The sequence below is a fragment of the Salarias fasciatus genome, chromosome 13 (genome assembly GCF_902148845.1).
Source record: "Salarias fasciatus chromosome 13, fSalaFa1.1, whole genome shotgun sequence".
NCBI lineage: Eukaryota > Metazoa > Chordata > Actinopteri > Blenniiformes > Blenniidae > Salarias > Salarias fasciatus.
The window spans coordinates 12,755,886-12,776,148 of record NC_043757.1 but is presented as its reverse complement, the minus strand read 5'-3'; the positions used below and the strand labels follow the sequence as shown (position 1 = coordinate 12,776,148).

The 20,263-nt window shown below is 41.7% G+C and overlaps 1 protein-coding gene across 3 annotated transcripts in view; it reads right to left on the bottom strand.

The window, feature by feature from the left end:
- macrod2 (mono-ADP ribosylhydrolase 2) overlaps nucleotides 1–20,263 on the bottom strand; it is a 410,420-nt gene that overhangs the window by 284,566 nt on the left and 105,591 nt on the right. The gene's annotated exons all lie outside the window — the stretch shown is intronic.

Genomic DNA, 20,263 nt, shown 5'->3' with positions numbered 1-20,263 from the left:
CTGTCTTTTGTAAAACAAGGTTTAGCATTTTGATGGCAGATTCCAACAACACCACAGTCATCCAAAGATTATGAGGGGCAGGAATAGTTTACTTATTTCCAACAGTAAAAAAAAAAAAAAAAAAAAAGATCTGTATGTGTGAGGCAGTGTGTTTTTTTTTTCTTCTTTTTCCACTGAATATTAAATTAGTGAGTTGGCAACAAATGCTCGATTCAATCAGTAACTAATTTCAATATACAGTCCTTGGCTCCTTTTCCCCCCCCGTTGGCAACATGACAGTGGTTACGCTCAATAAAAGATGTGCTTCATTAAAATCAATCAACACCGGACTGAAGATTTATAGTGCTGCATCTCCAACTGTATGACAGCAAAAATCCTGTTTCCGCTGTGACTTTGTGAGGTCTGACTGTGACACAAATTGTTAGATTCTGGCTGAGGAGAACTATTCCACACGAGGCTTGTGATCATACGTAGCGATGCGACGGGTTTCCACATGTGACAAAGAGAAGATCTATGAAAAAAAAAAAAAAGCATCAAAGCAAAGCCAAGCCGGCTGATTTGTGCTGTCGGATTTAAGACAGTTTAGCTCAGAAGCGCTCAGTCGATGACCAGGCGCCGAGTCGCTCCTGAGTGACTGCATGCTCAACATTAACAGTAGTTCACTGGTTCAAACGAAGGCGAGTGTCAGAATGGTTTCTGCGGAGAGTGCTTCATTAAAAATGAGCCTATTTTCATTTTGCCATGTCAGTTTCAGACAGCTGTTGAGAAATTACAGGGGATTTAAGGTACATCTGTTAATTTGCATGTCGGTGAAAGTCGGCAACCTGTGTGTTTGAAGTGTAGTTCATACAGCGGGCAGCGCTGGAATCATACACCACAACATGCTTTTAATGATCCTCAGTTCCGGCCACGGCGTTGCCTATCATTAGCAGTGAGCACCATCACAACACCGGATGGGAGAAAATGAACAAGTGATCTTGGCAAAGTCAAGTGCATTTGTTTATTTTTAGGACTTATTACACGTATAAAGCTTCCCCTGAATCTGTTTCCAGACACTTCTGCTGAACCATCATGGCTCTGCGTTGTTTTCATTTGGGCACCAAACATATGAGTGGGGCACGACAAAGAAAACTCTCCTGCTGCAGAATTTGTTTCATCAAAAGGCTTTTGTGTTGTTTTGGAGTGTGTACGTGTGCGTGCGTGTGTGTTGTGGTGAGTGTGCACGTGCACTTACAGTAGGAGTGCAATGTACACAAACAAAAAAAGGCAACTCAAACAGTGGTGTACTGACAATCCACTGTCATGTTTACAATAGCACCTCTCCAGGTTTTTCTGTGATGAAAAAGACACTCGTGCTCTCGCAGCCTTTGTTCAGCTCTGGAATCTGTCAGCTATCAACACTGAGCACACAATTCGAATGCGCACGATTTCCCAAACAGCCTCTTTTATAACTTGCCTGGTTAATCTTCTGCTCCAATGTGAATACATGGATACATGTGTTCAGTTTTTAATTCATTTTCATTAGAAGTTCCATCGATTACCGAGAAATAATTGAAAATATGCCGTTTTAAAAGAAAAAAAATACTCAACAATACCTATGCGTTCTCCTGAAATGTAAATTTATTCGGCTTGGTGTCATTTTGTCTTTGATCAGCACAATGAAAGTAATAGTTTGACTGCCAGTTCAAAGCAAGCTAATAGTATGCTAGTTTTCTGCAGTCTATCATCATTGTCTAGTCTCCTGGGGAGTCTTCCTATTCCTGAGCTATTAAAACACTGGGGTTTAATTACCTGACATTATGGAAATGCATGCCTGAGGGGGGCGCTTCATTTACTCCACACCTAATCAGAGATGGGAGATGTGGTTTCTAATCAGTCTGACACAACTCTCTCCTGCGTGTTCGTGTGTTGTCTGTCTGTGTGCGTTTGTGTGTGTCGGAGTGGTGGTCGTCGTGAACAGGCGCAGGGGCTGGGGGTGGAGATGTTAGATGTTTTCTAACCACGTGTGACTGGGTGTGTTTATGGCAATAGCCCACTGGGAGTTGAGGAGTGTTTGCATCTTCAGCGTTGGCTTTGATAAATATGGCGGGTCCAGAAAGGTGGAAGGAGGGGGGAAAAAAAAAATGCTGTTTTATGCCTTTTCATTTCCCCTCTTATCCCACCACGGTCCTCTCCTTTAATGATCTGAACGTCGTGAAACATGTTTTGGCCGTTTATCTTTTAGAACAATGTGCTGCTTATGCACACGGAATATCTGCAACCTCCAGTCAGTGAGCTCGGCCCACATGCATATCAGGGGAGGCATAAAAATACCACAATGGATGTGGACTTGTCTTAGCGATGCATTTCCAAGCGCGACACAAATACAAAACAGGTGGTAGAGAAAGGTAACCCGCAGCAGGACGGAGGGCAGTCCAGGAATATTTGACGCCAAAACCGTGACATGCTTGAGAAGTGCTTCAATTATCCTGAGTGTAAAATCAAAACAGAAATCCATATTTGGCCACATCCAATCCATGATGCATATTTTATGGTGTGTGTATTAATTATAAACTAGCTCTCCTTGCTGTTTTGCCTGCCAGGGGCTCAGTCTGGCTTTCTCGTGAAGGATCAACACATTTCTGCCTTTGGGGAAGTCGTAAAGAGCCAACAATTTTTATTATCAGAAAGTCATTATCTGTTACTTCTACAGTGGAAACACGTGAAGAGTCTGCCTACCTCTGACATGGGGTTTTCACATTGGCATCCTCTTTTTCTAAGCATCCCTGAAACCATCTAGATTTTGACTTTTTTTTTTTTTTTTTTTTCAAGTTTTGTGAAGCTACCACCTTTCCAAAACTAGTCAAAACACAGCTGTGTTGCCAGTTTTCAGCTCGATTCCTCGAAGCGGCAGAGGCCTTGATGGTTTGTAATGACCCAGTTAATGAGAAGAAACCGTAAAAAGCCAAGGAGCCAGCTAACACTGGGAGTTTGTCAGGGGAGCTGGAGTATCATCCTACCAGTAACCACAACATGGGCCATAAATCTGAGTGGAACGGCTCCCCAGACTGCGAGGAGATGGTGGGACATTAAGAGCCGCTGGTCTGCACCATTAGTCTGGCCCATCAAACACATGCCTGAACTGTCAGTGGGGGAACACCCACTTCCTGTGTGCCCTCTGACCTCGTAACCCCACCACAGAAACCTCATATACCGCTCGGCCAATGAGAACGCAGCGGTGTCGCCGCTGTGTATTTTCACAGGGAGAAATATATTGATAACAGAGCCCGAGTGTGACAGGCAATTTATGAATTGTGGCACTGCATCAAGGCGCCTGCACAGACACAAGCCCTGCAGAAGAATGGTGAAACCACCCTCTGGCCTCAGTGTGTCAACTTGTTTGCAGAGCTTTCATAAAAGTGGCCTGTGTGCACTCCAGTGTGCGAGTCCTGTGTGTTCTCCGAGGGCGCTGAGCCATGGGATGGGGGGCTGCGCGCTGGGTGTCGTCAGCAGAGCCCTAGATCATGCAGTTAAATGGGAAGTGCTGGTGCATAACCACAAAACCTCAAGGCAGTAAACAGATCCACCGTCTGCCTCCTGGTCTCTGCCACCTCAGCTGAACCCTTTAAAGGTGCTCCGTCAAAAGCACACTCGCCTCATCCTGAGCTGACTATAACATGCTTCCCAGCAAGCTCAGAGGTTAATAGTGTGCTCTGCTGTGACTTTGGGATAAAAGGTGGGGGATACTGAAACCAACAAAAAAAAAAAAAAAAAAAAAAAAAAGAAGTTTTATGGCTCAGGTTGTCTGCTCTGTTGCTGAGTCCCAAAAAAATAAAATAAAATAACACTGGTGCAATTTTTCACACCACTTTGTAATGCGAAGCCTGTCAGTGCCTGCAAATCTTAGAAGACGGCAGGAATTAACAGTCAAATGGACGGTTTTATTACCGAGTTCTGTTGTCACAGAGTGCTGCTTCTTATCACCGCCTGCTGTTTTTTGAAGTGCAGGTTATCTGGCCCAGATGAAAAAAAAAATTGTGATTTTTTTTTTTCCCCCCAAATAAAGGCACAAACTAGGCCAGCAGAGCCGCTTATTCTCATCACAAGTCAAATCGTTTCTTCTCTTCTATTATTCTGTTTTAATTAGAAATTATATTTACAGCGTAGTCTGACAGCTGTTAATTTACACCGAAGAGAAAGGGGAAAAGACAACAGAGGCAAGTTAATCATCCAGAGACTTTGACACATTGACGATCGCCGCTGGTTCCTCTGATGTCCAACATGTCAGCTCTGAATTGAACTACAAAGTCTGCCGAATCAGCGGAGCTAACGCCATGGAAAAAATAATGCATTTCTGCACATAAACACCCTTTCCAAACACCATTCCTTCACACATAAAACACACTAATGCTCTGAGTTCATAAATACACCATCGCATGCAGGGATGCTTATGCATTCATGCACATTTAGAGACATACAATCGTGCACAGCTGGAAATATGCACGGCAGGATTCGGTATCTAAAGCAAGCTGTCTCCTGTCTGTGGGCCTCAGCATAAAATCGAAGCAATTCTAACCTTTAATGATGGAGGCTGTTTTGCTTTTAGTAGCTACTGAAACTCACACAAATAGAAATAAAACTTGAATGAGCCACCAGTTGTGGGATGTGAGAAGTAAGGCAACAGTGGTATTTCTTATTTGTGGCATATTAAAAATGCATGCTACACCACACACGCTGCCTCGCCTGATAACGCTGGTTGGCATTTTTGTTCTTTATAGTTTCTAGTGGTCCCTGAGGAGACGGGCTGAGCCAGACAAACTCGTGGCAGGGGTGGCACGATCCCAGCAGCGCGCTCACACACATACACACACACACACACACACACAGACCGGCTTCATGCGGAAGGAAACAAAGCACCCGAGTCAAAACAATGCAACTGTGGCTGAGGCAAACTGCTCATTCAAAACACAAGTGGCAAGTGTCACAATATATGAGTAATGATATGACAACGTGCTCACTGATGTACTACATGCTACAGACACTGATTACAGAAGAATCGGGCTATAAAGGTAAATAAAGAACGCAAAAAATATTTAAAAAAATGTGAAACATAAACCTTCAAGACTGCAGCGAACAAAGGAAATGGTGCATTTGGCAGAATCAGCAAAGCTCACAATTGCTGTATTCAGCTTTAATATCTACAGTGTGTGTGGTTTGGGCCAGCTGGACTCTCACAGCCGCCTTGTTTTGTGCCATTACAACACTACCACTGCAACTCGTGATTGATTTGGATTGTCACACTTTGATTTAGCTGCTAGTTTTGATCTAAAAGAAAGATTTCTGCACACAAAAAGAATTTGTTTCGTTGCATTTGGGGCCCATGCAATGAACAATCGTAAAAGGAGTTTAAATGTTTTTGCATTACACTGAAAAAAAAAATGTTTTTAAAATATATTTGTGTTTCATTTCTTTGTTAATTGTGATATTTTCCATTAAGTGAAATCTCAAATCCATGTCATGAGTGCATTACAAGGTCCACTTCTGATATTTGTGGAAAAAAAGTCCTGGACATGAACTCAAAGTCATTTTTTCTAATTGTACCCAATTTCGAGTATTAACTCAAGTAAACAAAGTAGAATGACATCTGAATTTCCATTTAAAACTGTGAAATTACGTTCTCTCTCTCTCAGCCTCATTATGTGAAATGTTAGATTTTATTTCCCACACTTCATCGTAGGTCTGGACTTGACAACTAATTAATGCCTCATAAGCAAAACTGAAAAAAAAAAAAAAAATCAAAGTTGCTGCTTTGACATTCGATTGTCATGTGGTGTAAAAGTGACAGGTGGAGGTCAGTGAGGACAGTCGCTGTGCATCAAACAAACGTGTGACTGCTCATCTGTCTGAAATGAAGGAGAAGTTCACAATCTCATAATCCTGTCAGATCCTGACTCATCCTGTCCTTGGGAATTAGTCAATAATGCCATTAACTCTGCCTACTGTCTAAATGTTCCTGCTTCGGAGCGGAACATCTTGCTGCAGGTATTTAATAAACTCGCAAAAAAAAAAAACAAAACTTGCAAACTGCTGGAAGCAACAAACAACTTCAGCTCCTGGTAATGTCACGACAAAACCTTCTGTTTACTGAACAAACTGTACTTGAGTTCTGAGTCAGTCGCTTATGTGCGCATTGTGAAGAGCATCCAGCAGACAGCACCTTGAAACAAGTTAAACAAGGCAACGGTAACTGAGGCCATGCTTTCATCTGGCCGATAACATCCTTTCTCTTTGCCTCAAGTCGGCTGTGCTCCTGACCATACCTTATTTTGAGGGCAGCACAATACTAACAGCTATATTTGCTATCGACGCGCCGGTGTTATGTGGCGTCCGCCTGATTGCCGTGAAGCGCGTTTTTCTCACAGGTGGATAATGACGACTCTCAGAGGCATGGAAGTTACACCAATAAACTCAAGCACACCCGAAAGTGCGTGCACCGCAGGCTGCCTCTGAAATGTCTATACATACAGAAAGTGAGAGGAGGTGCTGAGGTTCGATTCCGTGTAAGATTTACTGTGATGAACTCAGACAGACCCACAAGGAAAGAAGAAGCGAAAACAGTGACACCAATAAAGACAACTGTGCCGCAGTTCAAGGGAAAAATCATGCAATGGTTGCTCATCAGCATGGAAAGAGGAAGTAGAAACGCATGTTTCAAAGTTGACTCCTCTGAATTTCTGAATTCTAACCATTCAGTGGATTACGTTATAGCTAAACGGGGCACTTTATGTTTTCTATGTTCAACACCCCACTATCTTCAGATCTGCAACGCTTCACACCCCTGTACAGTTTTCTGGTATTGCTCCACATTGAAAAAGTGGATTTTTTTTTTTTTTTTTTTTAACCACAGAAAACTAGTTTGAACTTTGCAACTCCCGCAGCAGTTCCTCTTCTCCTACGCTTTCTGACAGTCCCTTCCTCTCCTTTTCCTTTCACTGTCGCCTTCTCACAATGGATGAGGAGGAACTGGCTGCGGAGGTTGAGAAATTTCTCGAGCTCTATGACCCGAAGAGCTGTGGCAACGGTTTAAAAACAATAACAAATAAAGAGTATTGAATGGTGAATCAGGGTTTGGCTTTAAAGACATAAAGTTTAACTGGTGGGTGTTTACTATTCCAAATGTCTGCGCATTGTTGAAAACATTTTTTTTTTCTACCCCATACATATATATTTGGCAGGAAGAGTCAGCTTATCATGTTGTTTTTCTGGACTATGTGTGCTTTTTAAGCTCAACACTTCAAGTTTGAAATATGTAATGACTCTCTGGAACACATGCGTGCTTAGCTTTGCTGAACTAATGCAATTAAACATGTTACAGGGATAAAAACCATAGCATGTTTAGATCAGGAAGGAGGAAATTCTGCCGCGCAGCGGCACTCGATTAATGTTTAATCCATGGCTGTCGATGCATATGTGAAAACTCCAGCGAAGACATTATTGAAAATACTTTTACAGCTGCGTTAATTTACAACCTAGCACGTTTGAACTTGACAGCGACTGTGAACATATTATGAGACACGTCTGAAAGCGAGGTGGGAGTGTGAGACTTCGCTTCACATTGCAAACCTTGATGCCTCTCACAGATTCTCGCTGCCACAAAGACCACTGGGAACTCCCTGCTGCCCATTTAGTAGCCCTTATAGCATCTTCTGTTCTTAGCAACTATCTGTCGCCCATTCAGCCTACTGAACATGTAATTTTCTTCTTTTTTTTTTCTAATACATGATCATCTGTTCTTGCCTCAACTCAAGTATCTTTTGGAACATCTGCATCTCTGTGATAAGTTCAGTTGAGAAGCTCTGACAAGAAAAATAAATGGCTTAAAAAATCCACACGTTGTGTCTATGCAGTTAGAAAAAAAGAAAATGAGAAAGCTCTTAATAAAACGGCAGACATTTAGCCGCAGTGTCACTCCATCACATTCAGCCAGATGGAAATCCTTGTTCTTGTTCACCGTCTTGGATTAAATGATGGAGAATTTCTGCTTTGCAACCATTCGGAGGGACCTTCACGCCGTCTATGTTTGAAATTCATTAGGTTATTATGTTGAAGTGACTTGGTGCGGGTATTGAAATTGGTACTCATTTCTCAAGAGTATTAGTGCCACTTCAACATTCAGAACAAACAAAAAAAAAATCCACTTAGTTTCATGACAGGTTGAACATTTGTCGTATTTTCAGTTCCAGCTATTTAAAAGAAAAAAAAAAAATATCACGGAGCACAAAAATGCAGGAGAAGCAGAGATGTGTGGTGCCTTGTTTACCTGCGCTCCTGCATACAGTGCTTTGTTTGTGTGTTACGGAGTCGGGTTCAGCTGTGCGGATTTGTTTTTGTGGGAAGCAGCAGTGGAGCCTTGGTGTCAAAAATAAGACAACAGTTCAGAATCGCTCTGATAACAAGAAAGTAAATTGCACTTTAGGTTGAGTTTTACCTTGGAATTCTCATTACGATATTAGCGAAGCTTGCTGGTTGCTTGGTAAATGTATTCATACCCTCAACAGAACATGTCATATATCGCTGTGGTTGAAATTATGTTGTTTTTGCAGCTTCTTTCAAGAAGTACCGCACCAGTGCTGTGATGTCTGAATGTATCAATGTGACAACAGGCTGGTGTCACAGTGATTAATCCTTTTCCTCTGCAGGCTTGTCACCATCATAACAAAGCAACAATACCAGATGCCAAAGCCAGCCCACATGTCTATTGTTATAATTACCTGACCTTCAAATCCACATTAATGAGCCCAGGATGATCCCATTCTCTTTCATCATTTGGCTTCCGAGCCCTCCTTTTATCTAACAAGGTCACCTTTCACAACACTGCTTCTCCCTGAAATACACAGCCCCCTCATAAATATACATCTACCTGCATCTGCTCAGCCCCCAATGCTAAGAAGGGAGCTCGGAGAAATTACAAGAAAATGAAGCTGTAGGTGGGCTGTGCAAAGCGCAAATTTGTATTTCTTATGAAGTTGACACCAAGGGAAAGGGAAAGTCAATGCCACCAAAGTTAGACGCAGAGAACAACTTTCTAATGATTGAAGAGTTACTTAATAATTGTTTTCAACACGAAAGACTCAGCCTATTAGCATGAGTGAGACAGACCGACCGGCGGCACCGGCTCGAAAGGCACGATGCAGGGGTGCATCATGGGAGCAGGGTTCATTAGATGATTTGTTTCGATCTTTTCCCACTGTTTTAATCTCAAATGCACCGCGGTTGTCACAACAGAATAAAGTGTCTGTGTTCTCTTGGGAACCATAAACTAAGGGAAAAAAAATAAATAATCCATTCAATTATTCATTCTCTCTCTTATATTTCAGCCACATTTTGGGAGAAGAGAATCTCCCGTGACTTTAAACTCAGCAGTCAAACACAAAGAGACACACATCCACACACAGAAGCTCGAATTATCCTGCAATTAATGACACATCTGAATGTTTATAACCACATAAACTCATTTTTAAAGACATCTCATTGCTCAAGGGCTTTACTATAAACAAGGCTACTATCAGTGCAGGTGACTGAAGCCTGCAGAGGAGAATCCATAAATAAACAAACCAGACCAGAGCGTGTTTACTAAACCTTGTTTATGGAACAAAATGCAACATGCAAATTGGTATGCAGAGGGAGGTATTTCAGATGACACTCAGCAGCCTGTGCATGTGTGCCAACTTTAAGGAGGCGCCATCATTTTGCGGGTGAGATTAGACCGTTTGTCAGCAGGTCCAGTGTCACTGCAGAGCTCTGCCAGCCAGCGGTTGCATATTATGGCTTTACCCCGTCGCATTCCTGTATTTATCAGCCTTGCGTTACTACAGCTTCGCCCCGACTGGTGATCAGTCCTGTCGGTATGGTAAAGACGAGCGTGCTTCCCAGGGCCTTCACAGTCCACTAACCTCAGCCAGGTACCCGTCGGGCTGCCAGACAGTTTTCTTTACGATATCCAAAATAACATGGCTGGAGCTTCTTCAGACCGAAGAGTCAGGACAGCATTAAATTGGAGATCCTCGGCTACTGAAGTGTGGTTTCGGAATCGACTTCCTCTTTACATATCACTGCTCTTCCTTTGCAGAAAATAGCAGTCAGAAAATAAGGGTCTTGGCCCTGATAGCTAAGTCAAGGTACGTATATACTCTCAGAATTGCAGTCCATATGGCTTAAGTGCAGCACATTGCATTAAGGAAGAGTGCATTGTCTTTTTTAACACTAAATGTATTTTAACTTCTCTTACTTCCTTAGCAAAATGCACTTAACGGGCACTCAAGAGGATCCATTCCCACCAGCGTCTATTTGATCACAGCGGTGTGAGTGTTGCGGTTGTGTGTGAAGGGAGCCCTGGATGCAGACGGCCTCCGTTTATTATGTGACAGCGGCTCGTCTCCCCGGAGCAGCAACTGCAGTCAGGCTGCAGAAACTTCTCACTTTTAGCTTATTGAGGACTTTGTGTGGTAATTAAAAGAAATTTATCAAAAAATGGTGCATATCTTGTACTGTTTAGACATCCTGTGGACTCAAAGCTCATTTAATCAATATAATTAGGAGAGATTGACTCTGTAATGTACAAGAAACAACAATTCCACAGTCTGGATTATGAACTAGTCTTTAAAAAAAATACAATGTAAACTGTAGCTGTGCATTGTTCTTTTTACTTTAATACGCACAACAAAGGAAGTGCTGGTTTGAAATGAAGAGCTTGAATGGCTAAATATCTAAATGAGGATATCACAGTCCAGTCTGCTGCAATGCATGATGAAAGCTTTAACAGAGACAGGCCAATCCTTCCTCAATGAGAGATGATCTCATAAATAATCATACCTGTTTCAACATTAATATGGGCAGTTGTAACGGTTTGATCATAATGGGAGGTCTTTACTTTGAGAGGGTTACTTTTCTGTTCATATTTCAAATGAAGATTAAAAACTGCTCCGCACCTCAAAAAGAATCTCTTTTTTTTTTGTGGCAGCAAAACTCACTCTCATCTCAGATCAGAAGATACAAAAAAACTGCAAAACAATTAGTTCAGTCTTCCAGAAAATACGCTGAATACATCTTAGACTGTTTAAGTTGTTGCCTCCATTTATAGGCATAAGAAAAGAAAAAAAAAAGACTTTGAGAGCTTGTAAATTCTAAAGCAGAAAGGTCAAAACAAGCTATCTTTTTTGTTCGTGTTCTTGTTTTCTTACATGACAGTTGGGAAAATTTCACATTTTGTTAATTTCACTTGAAAAAAAAGCTGACTGTAAAAGCAGGGCTTTGTGTTTTTTGCATGTTCATGTTCAAAAAAAGGAACGTTAGAGCTGAAGGGAGCTGTGGACGTTGATAAATACTTGGAAGAACGGAAAAACAAAACTGCACCAAAAAAGAAAAGGAAGGTTACAGAAAGGTTAGGCGAACACAGACGAGTTGCCAAAAGTACTTCCATTCCTTATTTCTATAGAAGTTAAGAACACTTGAGTTTAAAAAGATAAATAAATCAAAACTTCGACTGAAGTTTCGATTGTACTTGTTTAAATAAAATCTGCCTTTTACTTCCCTTTTTATTGTACTCTTTATTGCAATCAATTATTTGTCAGTGCAGACACGCAAGTTCAACTTGTATCATTGTACCAGAATATTAAGATCCACTGAGGTTATTTGAAACACTATCAATTTCAACAATGTTACATTGTTGAAGTTGTTGTTCGAGAACTTGGCGATTGTTAAAGCTTTGATCCTTTTACTGTGACTCGAGCGTGAAGAATGTCAGGAACGGGAAGTACAAAAAGTGTCGCTTAACTGAAAGGAGTAAAAGTAAAAAGTAAAAAAGTCCTTCAGAAAAAGTACATATAGCCACCTCAACAACAGAGGAGTGGCAGTAAATCGTCAGCAACAAAGTGTTTTCCCTTTCTGTATTTATTGTTTTCTGATTTGATAGAGCTCCATATTCCACCTGGTAGAGGCTGCTTGGTTTCATCTGTAAATACTTTTAGCAAATGAGCAAAATCATATCTTTTTTTCTGTAGGTAATGGAGTTGCGTTTTGTGGAATTGCACCGATAGCGGCGAATAAATGGGTAAAACCTGAGCCATCAGCCGAAGGTGTGTTCAGCGGCGGCGTCAGATGAAAAAGGCTCATTGTGAACTGTTCAGCTTGGGGAGGGAAATATTGTCTTTTGGGGTTTGAGGCAACCAGAGGCTAAGGAAGCTCCGCACGGGGAGAGGGAACAATACATTCCTGAAAATATCAAATTTTGAATGCAAATGTCATGCAGTCAGTCAAGATAGCGGAGCTGAAAAGAGGCTGACTCTTCTGACATTGAGCCAAAGCACACGTCAAAAATTCCCGAGAACTCAGACTGCAAATCCCTGGGAAAAAAAGGAAAAAGTTAAAAGTTGAGACACTGTGGAAAGTGGAATAGAAAATTAATATAATTTTTTAAAACACTATATTTAATCGAAGTTTGTTCAAGGAAAACAAATTGAATGTGAAACTGAGAAATGCTGTCATATTTGAGAATTATGGGCCCATTTTGAATTTAATTCCAGTGACAGTGTTTTTGAGGCTTTTGAATTCACTGTCACAGCTCGTACTTCTGAACATAATTGAAAATCACTGTTTAGGTCTGAAACATGGTGTGCATGCAAAACAGCTTAAATGAGCTCAAACGGCGAAGATCTCAGCAAGGAAGAGAGAGCAAAACCTTAAAAAAAAAAAACCAACAAAAAAAAACAGCAGCAGAAAAACGCTTCAGCAATAAAACGAGTTGGATGATGGACAAATTTAGTTTCGCTTTGGTAATTGTGAGGGAATTAAATACAGAGTAGGAGAGCAATAACATTTGAGGGAAGACATTTGTGCTACTAGGTACCGGCGCTTGTTGAAGAAAGTGTAACATTATTGAAAATGTAATGGTTTTGTCAGTTATTTCTACTCTGATGACACACACTAAAAACTTTAAAATGTTTTGTATTTTTTTTAATTATTCTAATTATAATAATGGCCTGAGTTCAAAAAAAAAAAAAAGCCCCAGAAAGATATCGGATCTTAAAATCTGACATATTAGAATATTTTGAGATACTGTAGTTTCATGATTAATAAGAGCAATAAATGTCAAAAACTTGCTAAATACTTTTTCAGTCTGCCTATAAATTCTTGCAAGCATGTTTTGTATTTAGTGACAGCTGTGTAGTGGAGTGCACTGTCCTCTCCCAGCAGATGGTTTACTGGTTCGAACATGATCGAGTTGCGTCCATGCAACTAAGTTACAAACATTTAAGCAAATTTGCAAATATCTCAGTGTGTACATCTTTCCTCTTCAGTCACATTTGGATCACATGAGGGTGAATTGAACTAAAATGCAACCTATAAGAGGAGCTTTTTTTTTTTTTTTCCTTTCTTTTTTTTTCTGTTTCACCAAACAAATCTGACCCTAAATTAAACGCAGAAATGTCGACCTGAGGAGTGGAGAGATGGCGCGGGTATTTTCCACTCACGTCAGTCTTAAGCACTGTGATTCTCGCTGCTCCGCTTCCAGAGTAACTTGTTTACGTCAGCTGAATTGATACGATCCATCAGTCTGCTCAAATCGAGTTTCCCGCTATTTCTCGCTTGTCTGAAAACATCCACCCAGACTGATGCTCATCCCGTATTAAGGCCCCTCTCTGCTTCATCCTCCAGTCTGGAGTCATCCTTTGATGACCTTTTAATGATATTTAAACAGAGGACACCGCTTGACTAAATGGACCCTCTCAAACTCATCAGACGACATTAGCCACAGAATAATGTGAAGTCTCACTTTATCGACATTTGATTCAACTACTGACATTTTTCATTTTAAGCACTCGTCAGACTCCTCGATCCCCTCCGTTTCAAAGATGAGACATGACAAGGGAATTGCTCATTTCACATTATTTCCCCTGATAAAGCAGGTAAGCTCAACGCAGCCCCCCTATACTCACACTGCCTTGTACTTCAGAACTTACTGCTTGTGTTGGAAAGTCTCTCCCCTACATATTAAAAGAAGAATGGTGCACATAATCAACCACATCAAACTAAATAATTGACAGACGTGTTGGGGGCTGAAACACCGGAATAGTTGTCTTGGGGATACTTAACCAGCAGAATAGATTGAGTATAGTTATATCTCTGTAAATGATATTGCCGTCCTCCTGCTGAACTTTGCAGTGCCGCTTAATTGCTGCAGTTAATTGGCTTGCCTCCAGGCTCTTTATTTCATTGCTGAACCTAAAAACACAAGCCCACTGTCGCCTCCTTCGTGTTGGGTTGCGTGTTAAAGCCAAGATTTACACAAGATCTGCATTATCTATTGTGTGGGAAAATGACTCCGAACTGTTGTTCTCCAGAAAGGCAGCAGTGTAACACTTTTCTCTCTCTTAATGGAAGTCAGCAGACAAAGAGCGGAGCCAATGGGAAGGAAGCAAATCTGGAGTTAATCCAAGCTAGTTTTACACAACACTGTCATCTTTGGTGTTCCTGTGTTAGAGCTTCGCACAAAAGGAGGAGGAGCGGTGAACACAGAGCCGCTTTACTCCAAAACACCAATCAAACACTAAATCACACCACCGCACTAGTTACTTTGTGAGAGACCTGCCACTTCTACAGAGCCAATTTATGATTCCTTAACACACGCTGGAGAAAATGAGGGTTTCTTTCTTTTCTTTTCTTTCTTTATTTTTTTTTTTTGTGGCACACAAACTGAGACTAACGGTGAGGCTGATTATTGAACTGAAAGTTAAAGAAGGCAAAAACACAGGGGGGAGAGCACATCTAAGATTTATTTAACTATTTCTTTTAATACCTTCTTCCTGTACTTGACTAGGCTTTTCCTGAAGACACAGATCCCAGGGTAAAATAAAATGAATCCCTATCTCGCTCTCACACGGGGCTAACTGAGATCTCTCTGCCAGGCGGGAGCCTACAAGAGAAGAAGAGTCGGAATCGGCCCCAGAAGAAACAGCAGCAGCGCACATGAAAAATAGGCTGAAATGACAGCACCAGACTGTCTGAATTCTGCATAAAATCAAACATGCGGCAATAAAATGAAAGCTGGGAAAGGTGTACGAGGATTTGTCTGCAATTCAGAATGGGAGACCAAAAACTGAAAGAGAAACAGAGGATTAGTTCTTCTGTTTTGCTGAAAAGAGCTCGAGAGAATAACAGACTCTTCTAGGCCCTAATTTACAAGGTAAAATATATTTTTAAATGCTTAACACATACTTTTTTTTTTCCATACTGAGCGTAGCTTGACACGCTAATTTAAAAATCATGAGGGTGAAACAGTGCTGTAAAGAAAGAATGCAAAAAATGAACGGTGCCTGAAAGGTACGATTATATAATCTGGGAACTAACTTTAAGGAAGGTATGTCAGCGATAAGGATGCAATAATGTCTGAGTCTGATGATACCGGTAATAACTGTGCCACCGCCACTCAGCAATATCTAACGTGGCTGAAGAAGCAGTCTGACAACTAAATCAACCGGGCTTTCCCTAAAAACTTCCTCTGCAGGCTTTTACAGGGACATGAGAGATGCGGCACTTTTAATAAAGTGCATCCCCACAAAGGAATGAGCTTTAGAAAATCCATCCTTAACAACAATGTCAGAGGGCAGAAAGACCTGTGTAACAGCGCGTTCCGCACAAGTCAACAAGAGCCGCTCAATAATACCTATACTTACACAGGCTGCCTCTTTGTGGAAGGACTCCGCAGTAACCTTGCATCTCAAGGACGCATCATTTGAAATGCATTGGGTGCCACAGCACTGTGATATATCCCTTTCCCCCCCAGAATTAACCTTAGCTAGTCTTTCTTGTCACCAACCAATCAGGCAGTATGAGTGCGGACACGCGGTCTTGACACACAAACACCTGGCGTATCTTTACCCACCACTAGGGACAGAGGTAAATATGACAGATTGCTTTAAAGATCTCGCAGGTCGGTCAGTCTCATGTTTGACAAATACAATCTAATTGTAAAGCATTTGTTTGAAAAAAAAAGAAAAAAATTCTCTTGGAAGCGTGAAGGAGGGAAACGTCTCGGTGACCTCTATTAGAGGGAGAGATTTATCTGAATTCCAAGGTTACTCCAGCCATGAGGCGGTCGGTCTCTGAGCAAAAGGGCTCCTGTCTCTGTGTCTCCGAATAGTGAGAGTGAGTGAACTGCAGAGAACAGAGAAAACTGAAGCCACAGATGGCTAAAAGCATACATGATTAAAATGCAATTCAGTTAGGAAGGTGAGACGGATGAATGACCTAAATGGAATCGGCAGCTGCGCAGGTAGAGCGACGCTGACTGGACCGGTGTACACCGGTGGGTTTGTCCCGCAGGCTTCCTCTCACCACCAGCTTAAACAGGGAAAAGTTAAACAGATGATTGAAGCGGAAGATTACTGTGCGTGCATTTCACAGCCTGTGAAGAATTTGGCTGCAAACAGAAAACATTAACAATCTGAGATAAGCTCATTGAAAGCCCAAAAAAAAAAAAAAAATCATTCAATCTTTTTAATTAAAAGACAGAAGCATCTCTTTATAGCATCATAACGTCACAGCGCTAAATTCAGATTTGGCACCAGATTAGTGTCTTTGAGTCTTCTCCCCGAATACACTGCAAGAATGTGACACTGTCTGGATTAAGGAACCACATCAAAGGAACGAGAATTTGTGATCATTAATGGAAGTTCTAATTACTGAGGAGCTACCAGTAAAAGACCAGAGCTAGCTCTCACTGCGTTCATCATTTATGAAGCTGGTCTACAAGTTTCAAACCTCTAAAGCGTTTAATTGGCTTATCTCTCCTGCTGCTACACAAAAGAAACTGAGTTTCAGTCCTATTCGGAGGAACTCTGTCTGACAACCCCACACAAGTCTGTGTCACACAGAGAAGTCTCACACTTTCCTGATCAGCGCAGCCACATAGTTAACATCATAAGCAATTTTGACGGATAGAGAGAAGAAAAAAAATTCCAGCTCATGAAAAAACATAAGATGACACAGAGGGGGGAAAAAGGGAAAAAGCAGAAGTTTGAAGTGGTGCAGTGAGTATTATATACCCTGAAAATCCTCCCAGTGCATTCTTCATATAATTCCCACCACAGAGGCGCATCCTGCTGAGGTTCATACTACGTCTCTCAACGGCATCTATATTCCTGAGCTAATCGTGTCCAAAGCATCTGCGAGCCTGTCTGAAGGAATAAAGCCTTTACTGATGTGGCGAACAAGAATGGTTAGTGCCACTGCAGGATCCGCCTGTTTAGTCTTATTTATGAGCACTATGAGGAAAGAGGATGCCTCCTGCCCACTGCTGCAATGTGCTAAAGAGGATGTGGTTTAATCTTTACTCCCATCTCTAATGAGATCCCATGTAAGATGAAGCAGGATCCTGTGGTGGCCGCAGAAAAACAATGGAGGAAAGCTAAGCGGCGCATTGTGATGCAAGTGATTAATGGATACAGATACCACTGCAACTGTGACCGATGTATGTGGCTGACCGTGTCAGCTCCTGAGATAAAGTCCAACGAGAAGAAAAAACAAAACAACCTAATAAAAGAACCAAAGCAAAACCAGACCACTGACCAGTGGACTAACCTCTGTGAGCACCCCGTGCTTGAATGAAAGGAATCGACCCAAATTCACTGCCCTCATGTTAGCATTCCCTGTTGTGTTAGTATGTCTGAGAGCTGATGTGTGTATACTTCTCGCTGCTGTGAAACAAGGCAGCCAAATACACTTTTGATTGATGTAACGTAAAATCCTGACATATTTTTTTTCCCCCTCCATTTCACAGGGAGACAGCGAGTCTGCAAATTCAGTGAATACACTGTAGATTCTGGTTACAAAGCCTGACCTCTTCACTGGAGTCTTTGAGGTATAAAAACACACTCTTTAAGCTGCGAGGCCTGCTCAAGGAGCACTGATCGCTGTCAATACCTCTGCTTTGCTTCCCCCATCTTTGCTCAAAGAGAGGGAGCATTCATTCTTCAATTTGGCCTAATCGAGTTTGAATCGAGTTAACAGCCGAATGTCAATCTTTTCTAGCACTCCAGCTGCAGATATGGAATCTGCAGCCGTGTCTCCTGGGAATATTTAACTCATATATAAATACAGGGATTGTCTCCTGCAAATATATGAAATGTCACTGCTGGCCAGACGGCACATATTAGTTACAGCCGACCAGACTACCGTGGTGACATACTGGCTTTGAGTAAAAATTCTGTTCGTGTTTAAGCATTTTCTCAATTCTGGGAGAATTTTCTGGCAGAAATGATGAAGAGGTGGACTGATTCCAAGAAGTTTTCAAAATAAAGACATGCAGTTTTGCTATCATACACTCAGAAAAAGCAGCTAATAAAGCAAAAGGACCACGCAAATCTTTTCAGTCAGCATATGCATATATAGTATACACTTATAAACTCATATATATATTTAATGCTTAAGTATATAAGCATTGTGGGAGTCCGCTGTTCGACAATGTCTCCTGTTCAGCCAATGTAATCTACGATCGCCCCCATCCCAATTAAAAGATGAAATGGCCTCAGAACAGCTGTAAAGAGAGGCCTCTCAGGGACAGGCTAACCGCTGTTAATGTCAGAAGTCTCATTTAAAGAGCAGCATCTGTTTGGACTCGGCGCAGAACCTCGTGCCTCCGAGTCCGCTAACAGCACACACAACGCGAACCCTGCCCATCTGGAGCCGTGCAGCAACACTCCGTCCCCGACTCCCACAACCCAGTGACACTCGTATTCTCTTGCTCAAGTCGTGAGACAACTTGTACTTTGGAAGTTTGTTCGACTTTGTTTAAGGAGAGCACAAGTATTTGCTCGGCCACATTTTATCGATCCGACTTCCTCATTTAAATGTGTGTGATATGTGAAGTATGAGACTGAAATTGTAGAGTCTAAAACCACAGGGAAGTGCAAAAGGCTCAGTAAACATCGATATCTGCGGGGGGGGGGGGGGGGGGGGGGGGGGGGGGGGGGGGGGGGGGGCACAGCCACGGGTCCCAAAACATTAAATCAAAGTGCCGTTCAGCAGCAATAACGAAGGTGTCTGGCTTGAAACATTTCATTGTTTAAATCACTGTGAAGGCTGAGTGAATTAGATGATTACAGATGATGACATATTCTCTGGTTTACACAAAGAATTGATTCACACCAGAAAATAATAGCTTGGTAGTAAACAATCTGAAGGTGCCTTCTCTGGGCACATTAAAACGTACGTGATGCGCAGGAATGACCAAGCAAAAAGTCCACATTAGCTATTCGTGTGAACATGTGCCACGTTCCAAACTGTATTAGAATGTAGCGATTTTACTCGTTCTGCCTCTCAGATAAAATGGCCTGTAGCTTCCCACGAAACGGCTCTGTAGTGAGTCCAAGAGAAACACTCGGCTCGTTCTGATTCAAGGAACAGGAAACGGCGGTGCATGCAGCCAGGAAATGGGCTGCCAAGAGGGAGAACAGGAGGTCCAGTAAAAATGAAATGACAGTTATTTGTTTAGGAAGACAGCGGAAGGATGTTCACTTTGGCAAATCTGATCAGATAATTCCATAGTTCAGCGACTTTCAACAGGAAGTGTGCCAGCGCGCGTTCATCATTCCTGTCAAAAAGAGCCACAGACACAGATTATGTCATGTCTCAATCAGGTCATTTCCTAATCAAGTATCAGACAAGGACGGTCACATGGTTTATGGAGCTTCTGTTCATATGTGAGCTTTTAAAAGAAAAGAAAAAAAAAAAAAAACGGTTCACTTTGTGTCCGTTAATACAATGATGGCTTACTGAAGCTGCTGTCCATCAATACCAATGACAAATGACAACTTTTTAAGACTTATTCCCCAGCTCTTTTTCAGTTTGGGAAGACGCTCCGACGACAAAGTCTATTTTTAAGACTCTCCCAATTCCCAATCTGCATCCCAAAAACTCCCATCAACACTTCAAGCTATTCTTTCATGAAGTGAAAATGCTAAGACGTCCAAACGCACACAGTTTCAGTTCTACAGAGAGCACACCAAGTTTTTCAGCCAGGAAAAAAATAGCAATATTTTAGCTGAAATATTCAAATCAGTTCATCCAAGTGTGAATTATGAGGCAAAAATAAATAAATAAATAAAAAATAAAAAACACACTGTGGATTTTCATAATCTGATAGCTCACCCAAATGATTGCTGTTGAGAAAAATAGCCTTCATTCTCCACGCCACAACTTCCGCCAACAATTTCCACTAAAAAAAAAA